Genomic DNA, 11774 nt, shown 5'->3' with positions numbered 1-11774 from the left:
CCTGAGCAAGGCACCGAACCCCCCAACTGCTCAGAGCGCCTGTCATGGGCAGCCCACTCTGACATCTCTCCGCTTAGTGCATGTATAGGTCCACTTTGTGCATGTGTGTGTTCGGACCTGTGTGTAATTGACAACAGAGTGAGAAATTGAATTTCCCCTCAGGGGATTAATAAAGTATATAAAATTTAAAAAAAAAAAAAAATTAAATTAAAAATTAGTATAGTATGGTATAGAGTTTATTGCTGAACTTCTCTGCCCCTAGTCCAACTCCTGACCTCTTAGATCCTCAGATCAGTGCCTTTTAACTGTCCCACGATCGAGGCTGGTGGGTAAGGGAGATTGTGCCTTTGTGGTAGCTGCTCCAAAAAACTCTGGAATAACCTCCACTCTCAAAGCTAATTTAGCATGTGTCCATGTTGGACCTGAGCTGGCAAAATAACCACAATGAGTTGTGCAACATAAAAAATAATGCTTATGCTTGCTTGTTATCTGATAAGAAATGACAAGATGTTACATTTAGATTTAAGGGTCCTTTGTTGTAATACCTTACTAACCTCTATAATGCTAAAAAGTGCTAATCTATAATTTTTTTTCTGCATATCTTATTGTGAAACCTAAAACATACAAAATAAAATAAGGAGAATTAGTCTAACGTTAATATAAATCATAATGGAGGACATTTGGCGTATTATTTGTTACACATATGAGTTAAGTATATTTCTTAACATTTCTTCATTCGTTCTCTTTGGAGCGTAACCACACAACTGCCACTTAGATGATATATTTTCTTCTTATTTAGTCTGAGTACGTCACTTGACTGGTTTGACTGGTTTGAACCCTCTTCACCTTACCCTGTGTTTATTTCTGCTGACATCACTTGACTTACTGTCTGAAGTTTCATATTGTGTTTTAGTTCCTAAACTGTGCTTTGGTGTATACAGCATGGCCAACAGGGAGCATCGCTAGTCAAGAAAAATATCTTCCCACAGTTATCGTTCTCATACAGTACAGTAAGGTTACTTAATAAAAAAGCATACCTATGCTGCTGTAACACATAGGCATAGGGACTAAATTTCTACTGAAAATATGGTTTGAAAAATGTACTGCAGTTTTTCAGCATGCATCTAAATGTAAGATAGTTTGACATCTGTTGGCCCCATTAGGGTAATGGGGAAAAAATTGCAACTTCCATAGAAAGCTGTTCAGTTTCTCCTCTCTCAGGATATTGAATACATTTTTCTTCATATCAGATCTTTATTGACAATGTACAGTAAAGAATGCACCATATATTTTTTACATACTCTGTGTATAAGGCAATAGATGTTTGTTTCTGTGTCTAGGCTAAGCACCATGTGAAAGTTCATGTTGTACACTTAACTGTTGTTTTTTTTATTATTCACACTGCTGTGCTACTTGGTTTTTAAATTCCCACAGCACATGTTAGATGCCAGGAGGTCAGCGTCCTGCCTTGTGGTTTGCAAAGGGTCACCTTCCTGGTCTATATCCAGGAGTCTATTTGAAATCACATGGACAGGAAAAAATATTTGTGCCCTGCCATTGGGATTATGAGACAGATATTCATTATGAACCTGTTCTGAATGAACCTCAAAATAAGTAGCTGCAAACCCTTCATCACCCTGCCAAAAAATGTTGTTTTCTATTAGGATAAAAGTATCAGTTGGCAAGCTTTTAAGTCAATCTAATCCTGCCATAATACAGGACAAGAGAAGTGAAAACAGCATTCTACATCTGCAAGGGCCATTTAAGCACATTTGTACCTGGCAAATGGTTTATGTTGATACTACATGCTATTTATATTATATTATTTAAGTTCTTTTAATAGCTTATGTATCATTTAAATACCCTGTATAGATGGACTATGCTGGGGTTATTTATTTATTTGCTATTATTCTTTCAATATTTTTGTCAATATAGGATGAATCCTAGAAAATGGGGATGTTTTTGTTTATTAGGTGGCGCAGTGGAACAGTGGTTAGCACTGTCGCCTTACAGCAAGAGGGTTCTTGGTTTGAACCCATGGTGGGGGAGCCCTTCTGTGCGGAGTTTGCATGCTCTCCCTGTGTGAGTGTGGGTTTTCTCCGGGTGCTCCGGCTTCCTCCCACAGTCCAAAGACATGCAGGTTAATTGGTGACTCTAAATTGTCCGTAGGTGTGAATGCAAGAATGGCTGTCTGTCTCTATGTGTCAGCCCTGTGATAGTCTGGCGACCTGTCCAGGGTGTACCCTGCCTCTTGCCCAATGTCAGCTAAGATAGGCACCAGCCTCCAAGCTGTTACCCTGGATAAGAGTCACCTGCCTGCTTTAATCTATCCTCCAGTACACCTGCATTCAACATCCCTCTGCCTTATGGACTTTTGAGTATGCTGGGTTTTCACAAGAAAGTTGGATGCAGCTCAGTGGACACAAGTCATAACTAAAATATTTTGTACACTAGGTGGCCTAGGACCTTGGACATGGTGAAATGCCCTCTATACATTGTACATCTTTAGCTACACAATGTGCATGAGGTGTACAGATATTTAATAAAAATACAAATGCTTTTATACAAGCACACTAATCACACAGCAAAGAAAACACTGCACTGTTATAATTCATTCATGCTGTATATTTTTTCCTTGATCAGAATTTCCTAACTCACTATGTCGAGTATTTTTGCAGATTTTATTTTTGGTAAAGTTCCCTTTCTTTTTGGGCTGTTAGTTTGTTTGTGTGCTTTTGCAACTCAGATGTTTTTATGTCATGCCAATAGAGCAAACAACAACAACAAAAACTGAATCTGCATTAATGTGTTACGTGTGTGCCAGTGAATGCCAGAAAGAGAAATGGAGCGGGAGATAGATCTATACCTGAGGTAATGTGATGATTATTCCAGTTTTTGGAAATGCAAATAGTGAGGGATGAGTTTTGAATGTTTGATTGAGTTCTCAGCAGAACTGTGACTTGATTTCAGGCAGATTTCCCCCTGTAAAGACCATAAGCGAAACTGCAAAGAAAGTCATTTCTTCAAGTTTTGACACAAGCATTATGATTTATATGGAAATGTAAATGTAATTCAAAAATAAGATCATATCAATTCTCATTACTGAGCCAGTTGTAAGCTGGGTAATGGCAGAGAATGACAGCATAGTCCTGTATGTGTACTGTGGACACTCACCATCTGGGAGACTCTGACCTTGTATGCAGTATGTTCAGGCTAATGTAGTTTCCACAGAGAGAAGAATCGATCGCGCTGAAGATGAGCTACCCAGCCATGGTCAGTTTAAGGACTGCCCTGAGCAGATCCTGTCCCAGTTGATGGGAGCAATTATTGCACCAAAGGGGGGGAAGGAGGAGGGAAATGCACAGCATGAGAGCTTACACCAGTGCCTTGTTTATATCCCATCATACCAGCATCACTGCAAGACACTAGAACATGGAAAAGGCGAGGATGATATATTCTGTGTCGGTCTCCTCAATCTCCCCGTTCTATCTTTTTGTTCTTTACCCGTTTTCTCTTCGTTTCATCTTTGTCCTTCCAAGTTAATTGCTTAGCAGCAATGTAGATGTGATTAACTAACAGGATTGGGGTCAGAAATTGTGATAGAAGAGTGATATCTTTTCAACTGTAGTTTCCATGTGTTGATGACCTGGCTACAGAAAAAAGGGGAGGTTGGGGATATGGAATTTTAATGCTAGGTTCACACCACTGTATATTTTCTTAACACAGGCTAGCCAATGTTTGAGTTGCCAGTATTATTTCATGAACAGTCAACAAATGGCCTTCAAGACTCTGTGTGCAGAGGGAAAGCAAACCAGACAATAAACAGAGTCATGGAACCTATAAAGTGCAATGAAATGTTCAATTGAAGGGAAATGACACTTGTATAATGTTGAGAGTGAAGTATAACAATGTGTTTTTTAGAAGCCTATTATATAGTTTATTGTATGTTAATGTAAGACACTGGACTACATAGCTGGGGAGCATACATCAGAAGACCTGTCATTGCATGACATTCACACCCAAGAGGAGATATTTCTGTGTTTATAGATATCTTAAATCTTAAGCCAGCTGTTTAAAGAAATATGTGAGATACGGATTCTTACAGTGTTGTTATCATGTATCCAAATCAACCAGTTTAAACACCGTGTATGTGCGCAGTCTCCATTTCACAAAACTAATTAGACACCAGCATAATTAGACCAACATACCACAACACAGCACTGAAATGCTAAATGCTATTTGTGGATAACTAGACACCCAAACTCTCATCGAAAGAGTAAGTAGAAAAGGCCACCATAGCATGCAGCCCAAATTGCGATACAGTGTGCCTCTACAACAGATGTAATTTGCGGTTAATAGCTAATCCCATTATTGAAAGTTGACCCTGAACCTTTGCTCTTCAAATGTCATTTTGATTTCTCTCTTATCAATTTGAAAGGTTGAGAGCTGAAACATTAGCTTTCCTTTTAGAACTCTGCATAATTTTATTTAATCAGGAAGGCAATTAAATTCTGTAATATCTTTTTTTCTACATGAGACTGTGTTATTTATGTGTTCTTCTAATTGTTGTAGTCAACAGAAACTGCTTCTGCAGTGGTTTCTATAGAAGTTGCATTAACAGTGTGGGTCCAATCTGTACTTCTGCAGCTTTACCAGAGACATAAGGCAGCTGCAGCTCAGAAATATTCATAGTGTATGCCATAAGAGCCTTGCTCCCTAGAGCAGCTTACAGAGTGTGACGTAGCTTGGACAAAAATCTGCACCTCAAAGTCTGGTGTTTTCACCTTTTTTTTCCCCAGACACATTTTAATTAGGGCTGTCAAGTGCTTTTTAAAAAGATAATCTAATTAATTACATGCTCCGTGATTAATTAATTGCATATGTCAACTTTTGCTGTGAAAGTAGTTTTAAAAATTCAGTTCAAATAAATGCTGGCATATGTGTTGTAGAAGAACAGCTGCTGGATTTCAGGCACAATTGTCCTCCTGTCCTCTACCATCGAGACTAGTCTGCAGTCCATTGCAATCCATTTCGCGCAGGAGTTAGTTAGTCAGTCACAGGTAGACAAACTCAGGTTGTGTCTGAACGCCTGGTCGAGTGTGGCTTGATGAAGCTGGCTGCTAATGCTAGCATAAGAGGCTGTGCTAGCTCAGACCTCTCGGTTTGCTGCTAAGTGCTTTGCATGAGGTGATATTTCAAGCTTGCAGTACTGCGATGGTACAAAAATTCCTTACGGCAGCAATTATGGATCAACAGTTCCATCTGGGTATTTTAAATACGCCAAGCAGCGTTGTCTCGTCTGCCTCCATAAGTCTTCAATGATGCACCGAATCAAAGGGCACCACAGAACGTAATCAATCAGCGCTAATCTTGAATGAATTGAAATCTTTAATCTGACTTTCTCCTTGACTGCTGCAACACTGGAATTTCTCAATTATGGGATCAATAAAGGTGTATCTTATCTTATCTTATCTTAATGTTTTTGTGGGGGTTTTTTCTGTGAATAATTAATAGAAATAAACACATTATTTTGACTGCCCTAATTTCAATATACTTATACCAATACTAATATTTTGCCAACATGGTTTTCCCACAGGCAGCTCCAGCGTTGCTCCTGCTAGGTTGACCAGTGAAAGAGCAATGCGCTTTAAGATGGTCAGCATTAGCATCAGAGGAAACAATGTAGAGATTCATTCAAACATGTCTGAGCCTCAGTCAGACCCAGACTCAGATGAGAAGTCTATTGTGCACCAAAGCAGCAGACGTATTAGAATTCTAAGTGTGGTTAGCATCTTTTATATGATTATGTTGTTTGTTAGCTTGTTGGCTTTTCCGCTAACTGGCAATGGCTGACACAATGAAAATGGCTGTGAAGCATACACTAATATCTGCTGCAACTGGGTTTTGGTAGACAGCGAAAGGATGTTCTAGGGTGCGGTAAACATCCAAAAAATACACACTCTACCATGTATTTTGTTTACTTAAATCATGGGCTGCAGTGCTGACAAACTGTCAAAGAATAGCTTGTGATGATACTTATCCCAGTCTTGCTGACTTTCATTATCTTGTTCATTTATTTTGTTTAAATGTGATTTTTTTTGTCCCCCACAGAATACAGAGAGTGCTTGTTTTGTAGGAGACACAGAATACTTACTTAGCCTAAATTGTCAGTTTCGCCTGTCTCAATGCTTACTGCCTTGTCACCATTTGTTGGTTAAAAAAAAGGCATGAAATGTTGATAGTTTTTGTTTAAAAAGTTATTTTTTCCATATTGCCTCATGTTAATTTAAAAATCTTCTTTCGAGAGGGCCCTCCAGAGACCAGGGGGCCCTCAGCAACTGCTTATATTGCTTAATGGATAGGGCAAGCTTTAGGAGGAAGTTAGGTACTATTCCGGTGCAGTCAAAATATCATTGATGCCTAACCTGTTGTCTAGTGTTTGACACACAATAAGATGTTTGAGGCAGAGCATCGTAAATATGCCTGCCCCACCCAGAGTCAGATGAAAAAAATGATAAAGCTACCTTATACCTTATAAATAGCTATGCATAACTCTCGTATTAAGATTCAAGTTATTCTTCCAGTCCACTGGTGTCTCCAAAATTAGTGTATAAGGAGTGGGATTGCTGCTGCTCACAGGGTTGATTGGGCTCATCCTAATTTGCTGATTACATACTTGTGGATATTTAGTGCACAAACATGCAGAGATCAGTGGCTCAGCCAGTAAAGTCCTTTTAGATGGCTTCATAGACCAAAAGTTATGAGTCAACATCATTCTAGTACAGTGTGAGAGGCTCGTCTGTGAAAAAAAAAGTGGGTTTTAAGAAGTGGCAGAGTGGCAACAACCACACTAATTTCATTCATAATTGACAATTACTAAGAGGTGTTGCACACACTGAAGTCACACTGATTTCTAACTGTCATACTCTTTGCCTCCGTGCTGTTGAGTAAATGGCAGACAGATAATTACCAGGTAAAATGATTTGTGAAAAGAGCATTTCTACCCTTCCTTGTTACCATCCACCTGGCTGGTTGGAATTAGTACAGCCTACTAGAAATGTGTCATACACAGCGCCCACTAACAAGACCTTAACAAGCAACCCACACACCTCTGTCTCTGCAGTGACAGCCCACACCCACCCTATCTTTTTCTCTCTTTCAGATGAGATTCCATCATGATACACACACAGGGTGAGGTATAATCAGGGACAGAGTGAGTGGACAAGGTCACGGTTATTAACCAGAAGGCAGCAGCTGAAGGATAGCTGTCACGAAAGCACCATAGGAGACCCTTGACACTCATACTAAAGAGAGCTGCATTCTTCATATGGAGCCCCACAGCTTCAAACCATCCATAGATAGCAGCTTTCCTGGAAACACTTTTGAGATAACATATCTACAGCATGAGAGTGGCAGATGGAATAGCACAGTGGTGAGGTATTTAAGCTCACTAGAAAATGGCATTTAGTGTGTCTTGCTTCTGTTACATGACATACATCTAGGATACAGCTGAAATCTCAGGAAAAGAAACAGTTTTTTGAGGGCTGTCAACCATGTTTAGCATGTGTCGAACTATGATGTCAAATTAAGCAGTATACTGGAATACTGCTCAGGTTTTTGGAAGTGTCTAGCGTAAACAGTTGTATAATTTTCCAGGAACTTAAAGTGATAGAACAAAGACATCAAATGCTAAGCAAAAAATGAAATGTAAATACATCAGGCACAGAAATTATTATGGCATAAATACTTACCTAACCTGATGAAGAAATAATATTAGCCCTCTACTGGACTCTATTAATAGTCCTCTCTTTAAATCACGACCACAAACACGCTATTTGCAGTCAGGACGTACCTACCTGAATACATGTAGAGCCCACAGTGTATAAAACAGGACACACTGCTGTCTGCTATCCTACAACCAATTCAGTGAACAGTGTAGGAGCAACAAGGCCCCTTGGTAAAGGGCTCCGCCTCTGCTAAAAGAACTAGGGTTACAATAACCTTTGTTCTATCTCACACATGCTCCACCCGCTACTGGAGTATATGTGGAGCCTGGTGAATAAACGCACTGCCATGACATAACATAGACCCAGCCACATGGATCCAGACCAGCTAAAAGTTAGACACCGCAACCCACCAACTTCTTTACATCCTAAGCTGCCACAGCGGAGAAGTAGAGGGTCCCAGCAACCCAGGTGGTAAGCAACTGAACATGGTGGAGCTATGTATTTGCCCTGCAGGGGTCGAAAGACAAGCAATAGACACCCTGTACACCACATTCCCTGAGTCAAGTGTCTCAAGTATGGAGACACGTGGGTGTATCATGCCCAAGGAGGGAGTCAGGTCATTCCAGTGAGCACAGACCCTGGAAAGGAGTCTGACACGTCCAAGAGATAGAACCAAATGAACGGACAAGGCATAGATCACAACCCTACCGAACATATGCCCTCAATACCTGCCGAACAGGGCTGCTGATACTGCCACAATGCATGTTGAACATGCATGGATTGCTGCAGTGGTCACTAGTGGGAAGCCCTAGTGCAGAGATGTCGGCGATGGATTCCCATAGGACATTGATGTACCTGACCCAGATGAGATGTTGTTGTCATCATCTCCAAATAAGCTATTTTCTCAACAGAGGGTTGGCGGTTGGAGCAGGAGTCTTGACTTCATTGTTCTTGTATTCTCGCTCACTCATATTGCACGAAAGCATCACAAATAATTATTTGAAGTGATACCACCAATGCTGGTGTCTACACTTGGGCAGCTTCCAGCAGGCCTCACAGGCTGGTGGCTACTGAACGCCAGTCTCTGTTTGGTCTGTACCAAGGCACTCGAAGTAGTAGTCCTGAAGGTTGGTGCTGGTGAAGAGGGACACGACGGGCACTAATGCAGCTCCTGAAGCTGCGACTCCATCTGTAGAGAGAGCAGATCCGTGGGTGAACTGTTGGCTGAAGAGAAAAAGATAACAGACAGCAGTGTATCCTGTCTTATATACTGTGGGGTCTGTACGAATTCAGGTAGGCATGTCCTGATTGGGCGGCTACGCCTATGCAGATTTCAGTGGGTGAATGTGTGCTTGTGATTGTGATTGGAGGAGAATATTATCTTTAGAGTCCAGGAGAGGGCAGAGCCTTTGTAAGATAGAACAGGGTGGTCCTGTGCCTTGAGGATATTAGTATTTGATACAACAATGTACAGCAAAACTTCATGAACTTCACTCTTAGCTGAACAGGCAAACTATAGCAAACCATTTAACTGATTACAGTCTCTTTCAAGTGACTCTGTTTTGATGAAAGGTACTTGATATGGTACATTCTGTTTCTGCACAGATACAGTAGATTAAATTGGTGAAGCATGTGATGAAACTGGCTATGGCACCTGAATGTAATATCCATGAAGCACAAGGCAATATCAGATTCAGTTGTTTATCAGCTTCAGTCCTGCTTGTTATAAGATAGCAAGACAGTTTCTTTCAGTCCTCTCATGGCATTTGTCCTCTGCGACTAACCTGGAAAAGGTCCATCCATGCCTTCATGGATTATGTATCATCATCATCATCATCATCATCATCATGTATTTCTACCCTCTTACAAGCTGGGGTAGAGATGACAGCCAGTCAGTAAGTTGCTGCTTTAATTTCCCTAAGTACTACACATATTTCAAAGGAGGTTTGACCTTGTCAAGTGAAGGCCCCCCAACCTTGAAGAACCCACTCCTCTTAATAAGAGTGTACCTTTAAATCTATTTTTAATGAAAACTCCCTTTGTGACATCAATAGGCAGAATAAAAAAAATAGACATAGCCATGGTGATTTCACCCATTGGTTTGCTTACTCTCATTTTACAGCATTGGGTTTGGTGTTTTGGCTGATTTGTGGAGCCAGAAGTGATCATATTTGGATGAGAAGGTGGAGCTAACCCAAGCTGCTAGTTTGGTTAGCACAGTGTATTTACAGCTATGGTTTACTGTGATAGTGCTAATGCTAGTTTTCACTGGCAAAAAAATCTGAACATTTAAACAAAATGTACTTGCCATAGACTGTATATAAAGATGGACGACATGTCTTCACTCTCCACTTCCCCCCGCTGTACAGAAGTGAAGCTAAAATATCCCAGATATGGCTGCTGCCATCTTGCTCTGGTGACATCATTTGAAGCCAGAAACTGGGCAGTAGTGATCTCTGCATTATCATTACCAAACACCTATGCGACCAATCATGAACAGTGACACTGAATGTGACCCCACCGATTGGCTCACAGTCGTCAATCATGTTGTAAATTCCCTGTTTTACAACATTAGATAACTAATTAAAACCAAACTCATCAGAAAAATGAATGCTTGAACACACAGCAGTGTGATAAAAACTACCTTAAATGACAGAAACCATCTTTGGGGAAAATGCATTTGATGTGTCCCTTGAGTTTTTAGTTTGCCCTGCATCCCATCCACTAACATGGAGAGGGCGGGCTTTATGACCTGTACTGCAGCCAGCCACCAGGGGCAATCAAGATGTTTCGGCTTCACTTTTGGGGAGCTGTCATGTCATCCATCTTTATATACAGTCAAGGGTACTCCTCAGAGAGTCTTTGAGTACAACCAAATGCTGAACAAGACTTTTTTTAGGTGACCAAAATGTTACATTTAAGTTGGGCACGTTAGCAGCATCTTAAAATGGGACTCTACGTGGATTGACTTGCTCTTGGAGCCAACCTCAAGTGGCAGTTTGAGAAAGTGCAGTTTTTGGCACTTTTGCATGGGCTTCATTTTACAGCCCCGGCAGTTGCTGCTTGATGACATGCCCTTACTTGATTCCTCTCTGTACATTATAAATATTTTCATTTATTTCTTTTTGCTAGCTCTTACAGCAACACACATGTGATAACCTCAGGGGAAATCTTGTTCTGATTCTGTCCAGAATTGATTTAACATAGATTCAACACATAACACAAAAAATGTCAATCACAATTTGAAACCCTATGACATATTTGTTTTTATGGCTGGAATATTGCGCAATGTAAATGGGATATGGCTGACAGCGTTTCACAGTAAGCTCCCTTCCTCCTGGTGGTTATGAAAATACAGTTACTCTGAGTTTGTGCTTACTGCAGCTTTGAGTTCATCATGAAAAGAGTATACCCTATAATTTATGCAGCCTGAAGGATATAGTCTATGCATGTGATAATCAATGAAAGGCATTTTATCCCAGCAACAAAATCACCACCAGAGCTGTTCTGTCACCAACACATGGGGCATGTAACATCTCTACAGTCTATGAGAAAAGGAGTATCAGGAGTATCTGCTCCTAATTTAACACACCCCTGGATGTGTAAGGACCTCATCAAACTTATAATCACTGCCTGTCTAGGTGCAAAATAAAGGCACACACTGTACCCATCCATCAGTACCTCAAAGTTCACTGTGAATACCACAGTCTATTGCTCACTGACAACTTGCCAAATTCGGAGCAACACATTTGAATGCCTCCAATCCAGTGCATAGTCTAAAATTAAATTGATTGCTCACTGCAAAGGGAGCCATTGCAAATGTGTGCTGTGATAAGGTATTTCCAAGTTGGTTTTTTTTCCCCAAACTGCTTCAGAGTAGTTGCTAATTTGGCAAAGGTTCATTTCCGAGCTGTGCCTACAGGCATTCATAATCTGCTCACACAAACCCCTTTCTTGCCTCTTTCAGAAATTCACCCGACTGTCTTTTTATGGTTTGCAATTCTAACACTTATCTTGAACAGAAATAGAACTGACATGCTACAAAAT

The sequence above is a fragment of the Epinephelus fuscoguttatus genome, linkage group LG2, assembly GCF_011397635.1.
Source record: "Epinephelus fuscoguttatus linkage group LG2, E.fuscoguttatus.final_Chr_v1".
Classification (NCBI taxonomy): domain Eukaryota; kingdom Metazoa; phylum Chordata; class Actinopteri; order Perciformes; family Serranidae; genus Epinephelus; species Epinephelus fuscoguttatus.
Note: the sequence above shows the minus strand (reverse complement) of the source record.